General features: G+C 36.8%; 1 protein-coding gene and 1 pseudogene across 1 annotated transcript in view; both read left to right on the forward strand.

Moving 5' to 3' along the window:
- Window positions 1-17,976, forward strand: part of LOC145522953 (uncharacterized) — a 252,008-nt gene that overhangs the window by 92,738 nt on the left and 141,294 nt on the right. The window lies entirely within an intron of this gene.
- Window positions 10,819-17,976, forward strand: part of LOC145538340 (dysbindin-like) — a 58,178-nt pseudogene continuing 51,020 nt past the window's right edge.

Consider the following 17,976-nt stretch of genomic DNA (forward strand, 5'->3'; position numbering starts at 1 on the left):
ACTCTTTGTCATGATTTGTCAGAGAATCTAGCATAGTTCATGGCTTGTAGCATGTGTTTAATAAAATTTTCTTGCTGAATTAACAATAAATTATAAGGTGATCTTTAGAAGACATTAGAGGAAAACTAATACATTTGAAGGTCCTCTGGACTTACTAAATAAGTTACATTACTAGAATGCTTGATAATTAACATTTAAAATTTTAAGTGTATTTTGTTTTACTTTGGACTTTGAATAGAATTAAACCAATTTAATTCAAAATAATTTAGAGTAAAATAATATTTGGAGGTATTCTGTTAAATAAAATTTTACTAAATGCAGTGATGGAAGTGACTGATTTAGGGCATGGGCAAAACATGTTAGACAAAGTGAAGTTTGGGTGGAGGGTGTGTAAATCAGTAGAGTTAAAAGGCCAAAAATAAGATTGGTTATAAAATCCACCTGGAGAAGGAAATGGCAACCCACTCCAGTATTCTTGCCTGGAGAATCCCATTGATAGAGGAGCCTGGTGGGCTATAGTCCATGGAGTTGCAAGAGTCAGACACGACTTAGCGACTAAACCACCACCACCACCATAAAATCCAATATGTAGTTGATTTTAACATTCAGTTAAGAAGATGCTGTGACCACAGGTGGTTGATAGTCAAATACATTTTTTCACTGTTATCTTGCGTCATGTTGATGACAACTCTTAGGTGTTTCTCTTTTAATGATCTTAAGTGATCCAGGAGACAGTTTTTGAATAGCTTATCATTTCAGAAAATGTCATCTGTTAATTGGATAAATAACAGTCATTATAATTTAAAAGAGATTTATAATTTTATCTAAAGAAATAAGGTGAACTATATATATGCAAAACCTCTAATGGAAAAAACAATGATGAAGCTGTGTAATATTAGGAACTATAAAACAGAAATATTCTCCTGTGGAAACATTAATGTATATCATTTTGTCATCAGATACATGGAGTGGAGACATTTGAAATTATTAAAGAGGAAAAGATCAATTTCTCTTGCCTACATGAAAATGAAAAACTATTCATCAAAGTGGAAATACCTTAAAAAAGGGGAAACAGGAAAACAGGAAAAAAGATATTTATAATAATTGATTTAAAAGGATGCTTCAGTGAATTTGTCAGTATTTTTTGATGGAATTTAACCTGGAAAATTCCATGGACAGAATTGGCAGGCTGCAGTCCATGGGGTTACAAAGAGTCAGACACAACTGAGCACACACACTCAACCAATGATTTAGGCCAATTCATTTCCCAGGCCATACATGTCATTCATAGATGAACATATTTTCCCAGTAAAGCCAATGAATCATCTTCAGGAAGTATGCTAGAATGACTTTCTAAGAAATGGTCTTGAGTTTGATGGTATAATTGATTGTATGGATCATGGAATCCAGAGCTGTTCAGGGCCATCTTTAGTGCCACAAATAGAATGGTTGGAAATGGACAACATAAAAATAAGGCTATAATTGAAAGATAAAATGAAGGATTCTTAAGTATTGCTTGAAAATTTGAATCTATGTCTAAAATTTTTAAATTCTTGGCCCTTGCTACTTTATGAATTGATAAGTTCCATTTTAGCTTCAGTCAGAAATGTTTTGTCATTTGAAAATAAAAGTTCTAAATAATATAAATATCTTATTTTAAAAATGAAGAACTCATACAAATTGATGAGTGGAAACACCCATAATGAACAGATAATACACAGACACTCATTACACACACTTCTAGTTATCAATCAGCTGAAAAATTGTTGAAGTTCATTTGTAATTGAATCTGGAAAAGCATATCAAATGTCTTAATTGGGGTATAATTGAAATATAACATGTAACTTTCAAGCATATAGGATAATGATTTGATATTTGTATATTAATACATCGCAAAATGTGACCACATTAAGGCTAGTTAACATCTGTTACCATTCGTAGTTGTAATTTTTTTGTGATAAGGACTTTTAATATTTACTCTCTTAGCAATTTTCAAATATGCAATACAATATTATTAACTGTAGTCACCATGCTTTACATTATATCTCCATGGCTTATTTTATAATGGAAAGTTTGTACACTTGACATTTTATGCATCAAATCTTAACTGATTAAAATGATACTTATTGTAGTCATGATTTGGACTGTAATTTGGAGTGTCCTTGAAAAGGAAAACTGGTTTCTGCTGCCCCTGGAGCAGCTGGAAAGCAGCTTGCTTGGTGGAACCATCTGACTTGCTCATTCATGAAGTCTGGATTAGGAAGCCTCGAAGAGTTGGGCCTCCCTGACCATTTCTATCTCTGCGCAGTCTTTCCTTGTGTTTCTGCAACATGGACTCTTTAAGGTAGTGGGGGGTTTGGTTTTGTTTTGTTTAAGCTTCTCTTTGCTGAGGTGAAACTGTGTTCCTTTTTAGGACCTAGAACTCAGCAGTTACACAGCATCACTTCTACTACATTCTATTCATCACATCAGTTTCAAATACAATAGTAGATTCAAGGGAGAGGAAATAGACTCTACCTCTTGATAGAGTGACAAAGTTCTGAAATATCACATGAGACTACAAATGCTCTTATGGTCATTTTTGGAAAACAATGTACCACAAGTGGATCAGTGCTAGCTTTCACTAGAAAATCCTCTCAGAGTTTCCTGGTCACAAGTGTTTTAAGCTTCTCTCCTTCCAAACACTTTGATATATTTCATTTATGACAGGGTCTCATCAGTTCATGAATGTAATTTTGGTAATTTTGTATGTATGTCTCTCCAGATAGATCCTGTGTTTGACAATAAAGACCATATCTCATTCATTTATATGTGTACATGTATGACAATAGTTGGCAATTATATCTACCTGTCATATCGTGGTAGTCGGTATGGCTTGTGATGGATTACCTGTAATCAAACAATAGTACTCCTAGCACTGTTGGTCTTATTTCATTTTCTCTGGGTGTAAGAGTTAGTAGATTGGTTGAGTTAGTGTGCCATGTTGGGTCCTACAAGAAGGGCAGTCATAGAGAGAAGTTAACATGACTGGGATTTATTGAGGTTAATGTCTAGGAAATCTGAAGAAGAGAAAATCAGAGGTTGGCAAGAAAAACTTCCAATGAACATCTGATAGCTATGAAAGAAGATGAGACAAAGGGAGGAGTAGATAGTAGGAAGCACTTTAGACTACAACTATTGTACTTTTAGTACCTTTGCTGTGCTCAGGCCTCGGCTGGGGGCAGCCCAGAGAGAAACTGGCCTCAGTGCTGCAACGAACTCAAAAGAAATAGAAGATGGAGGCTGTTGTCTGTAGTTCTCACAGTAGTTTCTCACTTGAAAAAGGATCTGAGTGTTACATTTGATTAGTCTGTATAGCTGACTTCTTACATGTCTTGAGCTGCACCAATTTTTTCCTTTTTTTTTTTTTTGACAGTGATTTCTCCATTTTCTGTAAACCTCTCTTCTGAGTAAAAACTTAGAAGAGGAAAGTTAGTTGGACAAATTATAGCTCATGTCACTAGTGTTGGTCTTAAGGCTGCAACTGTTAATCCTCTTCTTCCCTGCACTATTCATTCTAAATCCCCCTCGTTCAGAGCTATACCTTTCTAGATCTTTATTCCTTTCCTGGTAATGTGATCCAAACTTTTATTCATGAATCCTCTGAGCCTTATTCATGAATCCTCATTAATATTATGCTTCTCAAAGCCAGAGTTGTTGCATTTGTCTACTTACCATAGCTATTAGGCAAGAGAGAATCAAATGGTACATAGGTGAGTCACTGGGGTTCTAAACTTTCTGGCTATCACTGTGTCTAAAACATAGGTTTCTCCTGTTGATCAGAGTTAGTTATTCCTGCCAACAGGATGACCCTTCTCATCCACTGGTCTGTGGGTTCAAAGAATTCAAAGTGCCCAGATGGCAGCTGTAATATAAATTTCAATAGGACACTTGCTATGTCCCCTGGCAAGAGGGTAGCCTTCATGGAAACCAGCGCTCCAATCATCCAGAGCTCAGAATTTCAGGGACAGGAGACAAAAGTTCTCTAGTAGTAGGTCTTGGGTAGGAACTACAAGGAGGGCTACTACTCTTTCCTCTTATTTTGGTTACCAGAATCATGTATTCTTCCTCTCAGGAATACACATGAAGCCCTTGCTTTTAGCATGTATAATGTATTTTAGAGGATGGTAACCTCTCCTTTTTGAGTATTTTTTCTGGTACTTGAGTATGCTCTCTGGCTGACACTGTGGCTGTGTCTTCAGTAGGTCGTCCCAATGTTTTATCAGACTTCTTGCTTCTTGATAGTGTGTCATATGATACAACTAGCAGATGAAAAGATCATGTTCCTACTCTGCACCTCCATTGTCGTGGAGTATGTCTCCTGGCTGGATGCTACGTTTTATGAAGTTCTATGGCTACAGGTCAAAGATTTGGTAGAGACCCATTTATTGTTGCTAGATGAATCTCTGCAGGTAAGAAAAGGAAACCCATACCCAGAACAGGTATCTGTCCCTGTGAAGATAGACCTATGGCTCTTCTACTAGAGAATAGGCTCAAGGAGATCAACCTGCAACCAAGTGGTTGGTTATTCTTCTAGAGGAATAGTGCCATACTTGGGGAATCTGTACTTTCTCTGCCAGACTAAACATATGAGGAAATATCTAGATTGACCTCAGTAACTAGGAGTTTATGCTTTGGGGTCAAATATAGCCTCTGTATCTGCCACTGTGATTATTCCATTCATGTGCCCATCATTCAGTTATGGCTAATAACAAAGACTGACTGATATCAATTAGTCAATTTGTTTTATATTCTTGGTATTCCAGTGTGTCTTCCATGGTGGATACATTCTGGTAGGCATTAACATTGATACATAAATGCTCATAAGCATTGAGACATAAATGTGCATTGTCTAACTCCATTGATCAATGTACATGACCTCTTTGTCTCAGATCTTCTAGTCATTATTACTCCAGAACTTGACCAACAGTCTGTAATCAGCTACTGCCTGGAATTCTGTACATATTCATACCTCAGACCAGTTCATCTTCCACAGAAGGGATGATCAGTTCTCTTCTTGAAACTTTTCATTCATTGAATGAATTTTTCTTTCATTGCTGAGAGTTTTCTTCAGTATTATCTCTCAAGCAAACCCCTGACTGCCCCTGGAAGGTAGCTGCCATCCATTTTTCAGCTATAAGTACTCACTGAGTGGACTTATTCATCAAGATAGCTCCAGATTTTTTTTCCTCATTCAGCTAGTTAAATGGGAACCATTTCCTTTCTTTGTAGCCCTGTATGTCAGCTAAGGACTCTTGTTAATACCATGGAGTTTCATGGGAGCTGTATGGTTCACTCATGTCCTCTATTCTTCTTTGGACTTGGTACTTTATGTGCCATTTCATCTTAGGATGAACTAATGATGGTCCATCTTTATGAATTGATAGGTCCAAAGAAGCTAGCTCATAATGAGCAGTTCCAAATGAATGAGCGCTTAGTAATCCAGAGTCAAACATTTGTGTCTATCAGAACTAATAATACTACAAACTATTTCCTGAAAGATATAGTACTCCTGTATATGTGCTGGAGTTTTGTTCCAGATCTCCAGTGGCTCCAATTGTGATTCTGCCACTGGGTCTGGCCAGGCATTCCATGCTGAATCATTTTCCACCAGTGATACCTCAAACAACGTAAAGTCTGACAATCAAGTAGCCTAAAGGGTTTAATAAAGCTATTTGTACTGTATCCTAACTTAGAGAAGAACAGTTTCTTACTTTTAAATGCACTGAAATCAAGCAGAGTTCCATGTCACAGAGAACAGGGGCAGTTGCAGTATTCCTAGTTGTAAAATATATTGCCTCCAAAATATAAAGAGGCATATCATGCACTGTAGCTCCTTTGCTGTAGTGGATGCAAAGTACAGCCAAGTGACTTTTCCTTTGGAGGAGATTTCCTGCTGTATTTTGTCTGATGTATCCTTAAATATTTTACAGGAGTTGCAGATCCTTCGATTTCAAAGGTTTATCTGTCACTGTCTGGAGTTCACATAGCTTACAAAAACCTTCAGCAGGCTAGCTATCTCGTGTTCATTTGACTTGATCAGCATGATACCTTGATGTAATGATTCACTGTGATATTACATGGGATTCCCAGATGATCTAGAGCAGCAGTCCCCAACCATTTTGGCACCAGGGCCTGGTTTGTGGGAGACAATTTTTCCATGCACCGGTTTGGGGAGATGGTCAGGCAGCAATGTAAGTGATAGGGAGCTGCAGATGAAGTTTCACTTGCTTACTGGCTGCCGCTCACTTCCGGCCATGCTACCTGGTTCCTAACAGGCCACAGACCATTGCTGGTCCATGGCAGGGGCTGGAGACCCCTGGTCTAGAGCACGTTGGACAGAGAAAGGGCGATTTAACATAGACCTGGGGCAAAACTGTAACTGAATGTTGTACTGTCCAGGTGGATGTGGAGTGGTTTGGATCATCTTTCCTGCTGGAATAAAACTAAATGTATTTTCCAAGTTAACATCTGTGTACTATGCATCTGAGGATTTACTAATCTATAGCAACAATAAATATGGCCAGTATGGCAGCTGCAACTGTGGCTACTATTTGTTTGAGTTGAAATGGCCACCAAGATCATTCAGATTTTGGCAGAGGACATACAGGTGAATGGGCTTCCCTGGTGGCTCAGATGGTTAAGAATCTGCCTGTTATTCGGGTGTCCTGGGTTCGATCCCTGGGTTTGGAAGATTCTCTGGAGGAGGGCATGGCAACCCACTACAGTATTCTTGCCTGGGGAATCCCACGGAGAGAGGAGCCTGGCAGGCTACAGTCCATGGGGTCGCAAAGAGTCGGACATGACAGAGTAAGCACATATTGGTGAAATGAGTGGAATTACATTGGGACCACCAAGTTTGAATCCTTTAGAACTTCAAGTATTGCACCATTCTTTACCATGACTCACTTCCTGCCTCTGTTCTTTCATGAATTGCATTGTTGTCTTGACTTACTCTCTTGCCTGAAAGTGAACAATATCAGAGGTTTTTATTTAATCTTTCCCTCTTTTACAGCCCTACTCTTTACGTGAAGGACTTAAACTGCTAAGGATGTCAGTTCCAATTATAACACTCAGGAGCTAAGGAAGTAATAATGTAAGCTTGGTTAATATTTCATTTAACACCTTGCCCCTGCATACCTCCACTCAAATATGGGGCCTTTATGCACTTTAGTTTCTAGGTATAAATATCAATTATGACCCTATATCCTACAGTCCTCAAATATCTAGACATTTACCTTCATGTGGTTTGCAGTCACCTGGGTAAATATCCATAGGCTCTTTTGGGGGAAAGACTGAAGGAATCACTAGAGTACAGACTGACTTAAGTCACTGAGTTCTAGATCTGAAAACTGGTTCATGTCTGGGAGTTGAGAAAGGGATCAGAAGATTTTATTGTGTAAACCACCTTCATATTCCTGTTCTTCCATTCATATATTTTTATGATTATAAATATTGAACAGCATTTTCATTCCCTGCTTGTTTTGCCCCAGAAACACCGTATTCTATCCATTCTCCAACCCTGTTCTTTTCAGCAGTTTGTGACTTTCTGGCAGCAGGTGATTGAGCAAACACTTGGCCTGTTATACTCTGAAGACCCACTCTTTCCTTTTTATTAACAGGCAGGCCCTGTGGCTACATTTTCTACCACCAGCTCCAGCCTGGGGATGAGAGCCTCCTCTCAGCTATGCTAATGTTACTCTTCCCACTGAAGTTAATAGGTCTTTGACAAAAGGTGAGAACACTGGGCCTTCCCATGGCACATGCTCTTTCGTGGGTCCTCTGGTCTTAATTTACATAATCATTTTATGCACATGTCCACCAAGCCTTTTTATTCCTTTACCTAGATTTGGTTGAGGTAACGCAGACACTTCAAACTCACTAAGTTCAGTTCAGTTCAGTCGCTCAGTCATGTCTGGCTGTTTGTGACGCCATGGACTGCAGCATGCCAGGCCTGCCTGTCCATCACCAACTCCCTGAGTTTACTCAAACTCATGTCCATTGAGTCGGTGATGCCATCCAACTATCTCATCCACTATCATCCCCTTCTCCCACCTTCAGTCTTTCCCAGCATCAGGGTCTCTTCAAATGAGTTAGCTCTTCACATCAGGTGGCCAATGTATTGGACTTTCAGCTTCAACATCAGTCCCTCCAGTGAACACTCAGGACTGATCTCCTTTAGGATGGACTGGTTGGATCTCCTTGGAGTCCAAAGGACTCTCAAGAGTCTTCTCAACACCACAGTTCAAAGGCATCAATACTTCGGTGCTCAACTTTCTTTATAGTCCAACTCTCACATTCCTACATGACTACTGGGAAAACCATAGCCTTGACTAGACAGACCTTTGTTGGCAAAGTAATGTCTCTGCTTTTTAATATGCTGTCTAGGTTGGTCATAACTTTCCTTCCAAAGAGTAAGTGTCTTTTAATTTCATGGCCACAGTCAGCATCTGCAGTGATTTTGGAGCCCAAAAAAATAAAGCTTGCCACTGTTTCCCCATCCATTTGCCATGAAGTGATGGGACTTAGTTTTCTGAATGTTGAGCTCAAAGCCAACTTTTTCACTCTCCTCTTTCACTTTCATCAAGAGGCTCTTTAGTTCTTCTTCACTTTCTGCCAGAAGGGTCGTATCATCTGCATATGGAGGTTATTGATATTTCTCCCAGCAATCTTGATTCCAGCTTGTGCTTCATCCAGTCCAGCATTTCTCATGATGTACTCTGCATATAAGTTAAATAAGTAGTGACAGTATACAGCCTTGACGTACTCCTTTTCCTATTTGGAACCAGTCTGTTGTTCCATGTCCAGTTCTAACTGTTGCTTCCTGACTTGCATACAGATTTCTCAAGAGGCAAGTCAGGTGGTTTGGTATTCCCACCTCTTTAAGAGTTTTCCACAGTTTGCTGTTATCCACATAGTCAAAGGCTTTGTTATAGTCAATAAAGCAGAAATAGGTTGTTTTCTGGAACTCTTTTGCTTTTTTGATGATCCAAGAGATGTTGGCAATTTGATCTCTGGTTCCTCTGCCTTTTCTAAATACAGCTTGAACATCTGGAGGTTCATCTGGAAGTTTGGTTCAGGTACTGTTGAAGCCTGGCTTGGAGAATTTTGAGCATTACTTTACTCGCGTGTGAGGTAAATGCAATTGTGCAGTAGTTTGAACATTCTTTGGCATTGCCTCTCTTTGCAATCGGGATGAAAACTGACATTTTCCAGTCCTGTGGCCACTGCTGAGTTTTCCAAATTTGCTAGCTTATTCAGTGCATCATCTTTTAGGCTTTGAAATAGCTCAACTGGAATTCCATCACCTTCACTAGCTTTGTTGGTAGTAGTGCTTCCTAAGGCCCACTTGACTTCACATTCCAGGATGTCTGGCTCTAGGTGAGTGATCATACCATCATGATTATCTGGGTTGTGAAGATCTTTTTTGTATAGTTTTTCTGTGCATTGTTGCCACCTCTTCTTAATATCTTCTGCTTCTGTTAGGTCCATGCCTTTTCTGTCCTTTATTGAGCCCATCTTTGCATGAAATATTCCCTTGGTATCTCTAATTTTCTTGTCAAGAGATCTCTAGTCTTTACCATTCCATTGTTTTCCTCTGTTTCAGCCTCACTAGGGGCCATCATTTTCTCTAGGTTTTATAAGGACCACCCTAACTGTTAGTTTACATAATCCCTAGGTTCCTTGCCAGGAATTTTAATATTCTATTCCATAAAAGTGCCCCTACATCAAATGAATTCTTGCTTGTTTATTTTCTATTCCAGATCCCTTGAAATACAGCAATAGAGGCCAGTGGTGCTACTTAACCACTGTAAAAATCAGCAAGGTCAGAGGAACAGCCAAGAGGGTTTTGCTGACAGGAAGTTGATGAGTTAGTTAATAAAATATAGTGTTACTAAGGTCAAAATCCAATATCAGAAGTACTCCCTTGGATCCTGTTACATGCTAGCTAATTTTTGCAGCTCCTTTGGGTTGTAATCTCTTCCCTTCTATATCAAAGTTAGCATATTGCCAACCTGGTTATGCTGAGATTTAACTATAATTATCAGCCTGGGACAGCTCCTGTGAGGAATGTCTTTTAGTCTGCAGTATCTCCTCAAGACGGAGAAGGCAATGGCACCCCACTCCAGTACTCTTGCCTGGAAAATCCCATGGATGGAGGAGCCTGGTAGGCTGCAGTCCATGGGGTCGCTAGGAGTTGGAGACGACTGAGCGACTTCACTTTCACTTTTCACTTTCACTTTTCACTTTCATGCATTGGAGAAGGAAATGGCAACCCACTCCAGTGTTCTTGCCTGGAGAATCCCAGGGACGGGGGAGCCTGTTGGGCTGCCGTCTATGGGGTCACGCAGAGTTGGACACGACTGAAGCGACTTAGCAGCAGCAGTAGCAGCAGCATCTCCTCAAGAAAAGAAAATGAAAGTTCTTAATACATTAGATGGGCCACCTCTGTAAGCTCCAAATGTTCAGAGAAGTTGGAGGAGCCCCAGTGATCAAGTAACTCATCTTGTGATCTCTATTCTTTGTGTCCATGTCTTAAGCAAGAGATCTTCCTTGGCTGAGAATTTAGTCATATCTGGATCTCTAAAGAAACAATTAAAGATCTGTGTAGAACATTGGCAGGAATACCATACTGGATAATATTATATAATGTAATATTATAATAAAAGTTTTTCTTGGTTCAGGGGCATTAATGTTGAAGAATCAATATCATTTACCTTACAAGTTTATATGTCCACAAAAAATGCACTGATCCATGTTTCTAGTATTCATGCAAAAATGCAGAATTGGTAAGCATTGATGAATTTAAATTTGGAGATTATTTGCTTCAGTAATTTTTCTCTTTTCCTCAAAGAAGATCAAGATTCCCCAAGACCTATCTACTGAACTCTGATTAGAGGGAAAACAGAACTTAGACTAAAAGTTTAATTCCTCAGAAAACCCAGTAAAAAGATGAAGTGAAATAATACCTTCATAAAATAATTTCATTTTTAAAATAATGATTTGTTTTCATTCTCCAGTGACATACATTTAATTTACAAGAAATTATTTCTATGAACTGGTTAATCACTTCTTGTCAGAAATTAGTAGTATCTTGAGATTGAAACATGGAATGCATGCTGATATTTTGTATGCCAAACTTTGAGAGATTAAAGTTTCTGTAATTTTCTCCTTTGGGGGGGGGAAACTCTCTTTAATAAAAGAAGTTCCCACTGGCTTATTTTTTAAATATCTATAATATTGATAAATAAACTATATAAATATTAATATAATTGGATAAAATTTTAAAATAGAAAATAAGTGAATTTGAAATACTACAGTTAGAGGAAACTGTATTCTTAAATGAGTTATTTGATACTTACAGTATTTTAAATATAACTCAATTTTATATATTAAAAAACTAGTCTTTTGGACTCTGTGGGAGAGGGTGAGGGTGGGATGATTTGGGAGAATGGCATTGAAACATGTATATTATCATATGTGAAACCTATCACCAGTCCAGGTTCAATGCATGATACAGGGTGGTTGGGGCTGGTGCACTGGGATTACCCAGAGGGATGGGATGGGATGGGGAGGGAAGTGGGAGGTGGGTTCAGGATGGGGAACACATGTACACCCATGGCAGATTCATGTCAATATATGGCAAAACCAATACAATATTGTAAAGTAATTAGCCTCCAATTAAAATAAAAAAAAATTAAAAAAAAAAACAAAAAAAACAAAAGCTTCTGCCTTTTGGGTCTGAAACCCAAGAAAACAAACCAATAAATCAGGTTGCAGCTTCTGTCCAATACTGACACATTTGCTGCTTTCATAAAAAATATATTTCTACCACCCCAAGTGCTAATTTGTTTTGACAGATGCTGTGGAGTTGCCAAATATGAGAGGGGAGGTGGGGGGGAAACCTGGAAGCTGTAATGCAAAATAGTATAATTAAAGATGTTTAAAAAAAGGAAAAAAAAAACTGAATGTTTCTTAAATATGATGGTGTAAAATGAAAAATTTAGAAAGCAAGTGAAATAACAAATCAGAAAACCTTATTGAATTGGGCTCCATTAATCCATTGATTTGATAGCTTTCACTGGGAGCCCTGGATTTTTGTTCCCTTATTCTGTCTAACTAGAGATAGCTAATTAGATTTTACCAGAGAAACCTATAATGTATTTATTATAAAACATATAGATATTGCATATATATTCTTTTATTTCTGCAAATATTTATTTAAAAATTGATCTTTTATCTAGTATAAGATATGATAGGGCCTGGGCAAACCAGATTTTTACTAATTAAGCAGTAATAACTCTTCTCTAATAATATGAAGTATAAAATTTCTATTTATTCAATGACATATAAAATCAAATCTACTCACCTCATCCCCATGTAGTTAACATTTCTTTGTGAGTAAGGTGATTTTCCATAGTGCCGATCACATTCTGACTAAAGTAAAAAAAGACAAAATTTAGATAGATGAAAATCATGACATTTTATATACCTGTCTCTAAGATTGTTTTGTGTTCATGTATTATATCGTTCATTTCTATTTGATATTAAAGTAGTTCTATAATTTAAGTTTAGGAAAGTTAGAAGTTATAGTCAACATACAGATTGTGTTATATTTTTGAAATTTTAAATTAATTTCTATGAGAACACCAGTGAGAACAGAATTTGGTTTGCCATTAGATTGTTCAGATAATATGAATCTGTGATCCAAAGAAAAAAGGATCCTAAGAAATAATAATTGTCATTATAGAAGTGTCAAATGCATGTGAGATTACTTGACTTTTTAGAACCTTCTAAATTATTTGTGGACTCTCCCATTTACAGCCATTTTGTGTGGGGTGTGTGTGTGTGTGTATGCGTGTATGTGGGTGTGTGTATTTATTTATTTCTCTCTTCATGCAAAAGTTTCAAGGCTGATGACTTACCATAAAAGTCGTGGAAAATGAAATGGTAAAACAAAAATAGAAAATCATAGTCAAAGAAGAAAATAACAAAGGCACCAAGCATGCATTTTAATGTGCTTTTTATGCATGAGTTTCAGAAGTCCCAGAGTTACATAGAGAAGAATGCACAAAAGAAAAACATATGCAGTTTTCTAGCTGTCATTGTTGGAAAAGATGATGAATGCCAGTTCTTTAGGAGAAAAGTTCTCTATCACTAAATTATGACAGATATCTCATCTGCTGCATTATAAAAAGGAAAATTTGTATAAGAATATTATATGTCCTTAACATTTTCAGAAATTTTAAATCACTTTTACTTAGTATATTTGTTTCCTAGCAACATTAAATCAATATTAAGTGAATTGACATCAGTATGTAAATAAATAAGGATATACATTCTATAATATTTATTAATCTGTTATTGGATCTTAGAGAAACTTAAAGCCCAGAAAATTTTTATTTTGATAAATACCAGTCATATAATTTTTGTTGAGTGAAGGACCCAAAATACTAACATGAATTATTTATTTCAGGCCACAGTGAAAAGTCAGTGATGAACCATACTGTCCACTAGAAAGACACATATGTCTTTATTCATTTGGTTATACTTAGTTACACACCTTTCTAACAATCACAGACCTGTAAGTAATTTGCTTGATTTACTTTGAACATTCTGTAATTTCTCCTTAAGTCAAAGTATAGACACGTGAAAGGAGATGACGATTCTAATGAAGAGACAGGCACAGCATGAGGAATGAGAAGGATTGAATGAGTGAGGGATTTTAAAAAGTGGGAAATGTCAGCAAAGTAAAGAAAGGGTCAAAATTAAGAAGAACAAGAAAAAGAAATAGATCTTGATAGAAAAAAGAGACAAAGCTAGTAACATCAAAGAAAGGGACAATACAAAAGATTTTACTCACCACTGCACTTACAGCACATTGGACAAAGTCTCAGTAAATTTCATATCCTAAACCTTCTAAGATACCTGAATCACTGAAACAACAGAAGCAGACCCAAAATAACTTCAGCTATTGAAATTATCTGAATTAAATATAAAATACATATGTTTAGTACATTTGATGCATTAGGAGATAAGACTAAATTTGTAAGACTGGCAGAAGAATATTTGAAACAATGCTTAATAAAATGAAAATAGTCTAGTTCAGATTTCAAGCTCAGGGATGGATTAGCTAGAAGATTAAACACAGCTAAAGAAATAATAAACAGCAAAATAGATAAATAATTGTATAAGATGTAGTCCAGGTAGACAGATAGAAAATGAGAGAAGGTTAAATGGTATGAAGGACAGTATGAGATAGTTGAATATATACCTGATCGCATTTAAAAAAGAATACAGAGTATGGGGCTTCCCTGGTGGCTCAGGTGGTAAAGAATCTGCCTGCAATTCAGGAGACCAGGGTTCAGTCCTGGGTTGGGAAGATCCCCTGGAGAAGGAAATAGCAACCCACTCCAGTATTCTTGCCTGGAGAATTCCATAGACAGAGAAGCCTGGGAGGTTATAGTCCATGGGTTTGCAGAGTCAGACATGACTGAGTGACTAACATACACACAAACACACACACACACACACACACACACACACACACACACGGTAGGGGAAAGAAGAAATGCTTAAAAAGATAGTGGCTGATTTTTTTTTTTCCTCATTTTTGTTAAAGGACAATAACCCCCAAATCCAGAGGCAGCCCTAGGATCTTAGGCATACCGCATAGGCACCTCAGGACAAAAGAAGGTGTCTCTTGGTCGAAAGGGTGATTGATCATTTGTACAGCCTTTTTTGTTGCCTGCTCTCTCCATTGTTAGGTAACTCCTCTTTCCTAGACTTATTTCAATGTGATCATTGCTTCTCCTAATAAAAACTATTCACAGCTAATGTATGGTCTCTTATCTGGATGTAGTCAGAGCTGACTGTCTTCCAGTCTGTCCCTCCACTTCTCCCTGGATGTGCAAATACCAGATTCATAGCTAAGTCCTCTATATGGTCCTCAGCTAAACTATACATTCCACAGATTCTAATTCAAGGTCTCTTCACTCAACTACTCCATCCTTTGAAGGTCAGGACTCTCTCCCAAATCTCAGCTATGTTTGACTTTTTCCCCTAGAACCTCCAGATCCATTCCACGCTACGTAGGGCTTAAAGGAGGGTGAGGTACCACAATTTCTGAACCAATCTCTGCCTACATGTATCCTGCTTCTACTTCTATAAGGCCAAAATTACACTGTACTCATGTGGGTTCCCAGAATTTCAACAGAAAATATAGCCTGCCTCCTCTGCTAGGCTATGCACTCATTCTGTTTGGTTTCCATTCTCTCATAAACTGTCTTTCCCCATTGATCAAGGTCTAGAGTGGCAGAGAATCTGCATACAGGAGGTAATGGATTAAAGCTTCATGAATTAGTCCTATTATTAAAGTTTGCAAAGAAGAGGAAAAGAAGTTGTTTTCCAAAAGAGGAAACATAAAGAGGAGTGTGACAAATAGTTTCCCACTTCCCAGGAGTCGCTTGTGGTAAAGAATTTGCCTGCCAGTTCAGGGGATGCAAGAGACACGGGTTCAGTCCCTGGGCCGGGAAGATCTTCTGGAAGAGGAAATGGCAACCCACTCCAGTATTCTTGCCTGGGAAATCTCATGGACAGAGGAGCTTGGTAGGCCACAGTCCATGGGATTGCAAAGGGTCATTATGACTAAGCAGCTGATCACATAGGAAAAAGAAATTCCTTAAGCATACCAGTCTCTCTTTGATTCTTATTTAAATGTGTATCCTATAAAGCTTGCTTTTAAATGAAAGTCAATATAAATTTCAAATTATCAGAATTTTCATGAAGTGTAGGTACAATAATGGTTTCTTTGTGACTTAGCCATCAATATGGTGTAAATTAAAACAAATATTTGGTAATGGAGTGGTTTCTTTGTGACTTAGCCATCAATATGGTGTAAATTAAAACAAATATTTGGTAATGGAGAGGAGAAAAAGAGATACTAATTCAAAAAATTTTTATGTAATCATTATATTTGATTGGGTTCTTAATAAAGAAGCAATGGTCATATATTTATGATGTTTTCACTAATTTATGAAATGGCATCTTATTTATATGATATGAAGTTTAATGATCCATTATTGATCTCAAAAAGGACAGGGCAATAATATTTTATGCTTTCTCAAGACTACAACATTTTAATAATAGATGCATATTAATTTACATATTATTAAATAAAATATGAGGTCTATCTGTTACAATAAAGAATCAAGTTGCATTACATTTTATTACATCATTTTATCAGAAAAATAAGATATAACTATTAAGAAAACCTTCTTGACACAATGACTCAAAGATATTAGAAATGACCTCCTTGGAAAATCTATTAGATTTATAATTGTTTTAAATGGTATCTATTAACTTTTAGAAGAAGCAATTATTTTGTGTGTATCAAAATATCTTCGTTGTTCAAACATGTCAAGGTCATTATTAGGCAAAAGACATTCCAAACCCTAACCAATCTCTCTGTTTCATGAAAAGCACATATTTTTGTTACTAAAGCCATAATCCAGAATCCTGATTGGCTTTGAAGTAAATATTTATCATTTTCCCATTTAACACATTTATTTCAGTGAAAAATCCTGTGATATGTGAAATATCACATGTCAAATTCCAAATAGTGTGAGGGGATATAATACAAATCATATATATTTAGAACTTGTCATTGAAAAGAAATAATAAAATCTGATCAGATTTCTGGCAAATTTATGACAATACTGAAGTGTCCTACAGTTTCAGATATGATCCCCTTCTAGGAACATATCTCAGTAATGTTTTATCAATTCTCAATAAATGGATACTTAAGAAAAAGCCTCTGCCAACTACAGATTATGGTTACTTTTAATTGGGAGTGGGGCGCTATGAGCAAGGCTGTGGAAAGGGGTAGGCGGACTGGATAAGAGGATACAGAGGGGAAGAAAACATAATCTTGTGACTGGTATTTTATTATTGACATCTCCATAAATCAAAGATCTTGTATTTTTTTCTTTGTAGTAATTAAGTGACAGACTGGCATTCTGTATGTTAGAGAGTTTCACAGCAGCTGTGATTTAGTCTGAAGAGACTCTTGCTTGTATATGAGAATGGACTTTTTGTAATCTGAATAATTCCATTGGGTCACTGTACTTTGAGACTAAAATGTATACACAGTAGCCTTAGTTTCTCTGTATTTCACTCACAAAAACACTGAAAATACACTACATTTAAAAAATAATTAAAAGTTGATTTCTCAGCATGTAAATCTAGAGGCCCATATCAATTATCTCATATATTTTAAAATTATGGAAATTCAAAGAATGATTTATGGCTGTAAATTCTCATGAGAGTCTTTATGTGATCTTATTATTGAATACTTAAGCTATTTATTTTTATTGAAAGATATAAAATATGCATAACTACATATCTGTATGGGATATGCTGTGGAAAATATTTAAATTTGATATATCCATGTAACTACATTGAGAAATATGCAGACAAAAGAAACATCTTTAAAATTAAGGATTTTTTTAAGCAAAATTTTATATTAAGTCAGTAGAATGTAAGCACTAAAGAAAACAAAAAAACATAATAGCATTTATATTACATGAAGACCCATGTAGGGAAAATGGTGACACTGAGGATTAAATGCCTGTTTTCTCTAATACCATCATCTCTTCCTTTTCTGCTCTCCCCTCTCCCCTACACTTCTCTTTTTCTCTCTTTCTACCTGTGAAAGTAGAGTTATGTTAAACACATCTATTTTATTTTATTTTATTTTATTTTATTTTTATAAATTTATTTATTTTAGTTGGGGGCTAATTACTTTACAATATTGTAATAGTTTTTGCCATACATTGACATGAATCAGCCATGGGTTTACATATGTTCCCCTTCCCGGACCCCCCACCCACCTCCCTCCCCATCCCATCCTTCTGGATCATCCCATTGCCCCGGCCC

This window comes from Giraffa tippelskirchi, chromosome 2 (genome assembly GCF_054371585.1).
Source record: "Giraffa tippelskirchi isolate mGirTip1 chromosome 2, T2T-mGirTip1v1.2.pri, whole genome shotgun sequence".
In the NCBI taxonomy this organism is placed as follows: domain Eukaryota; kingdom Metazoa; phylum Chordata; class Mammalia; order Artiodactyla; family Giraffidae; genus Giraffa; species Giraffa tippelskirchi.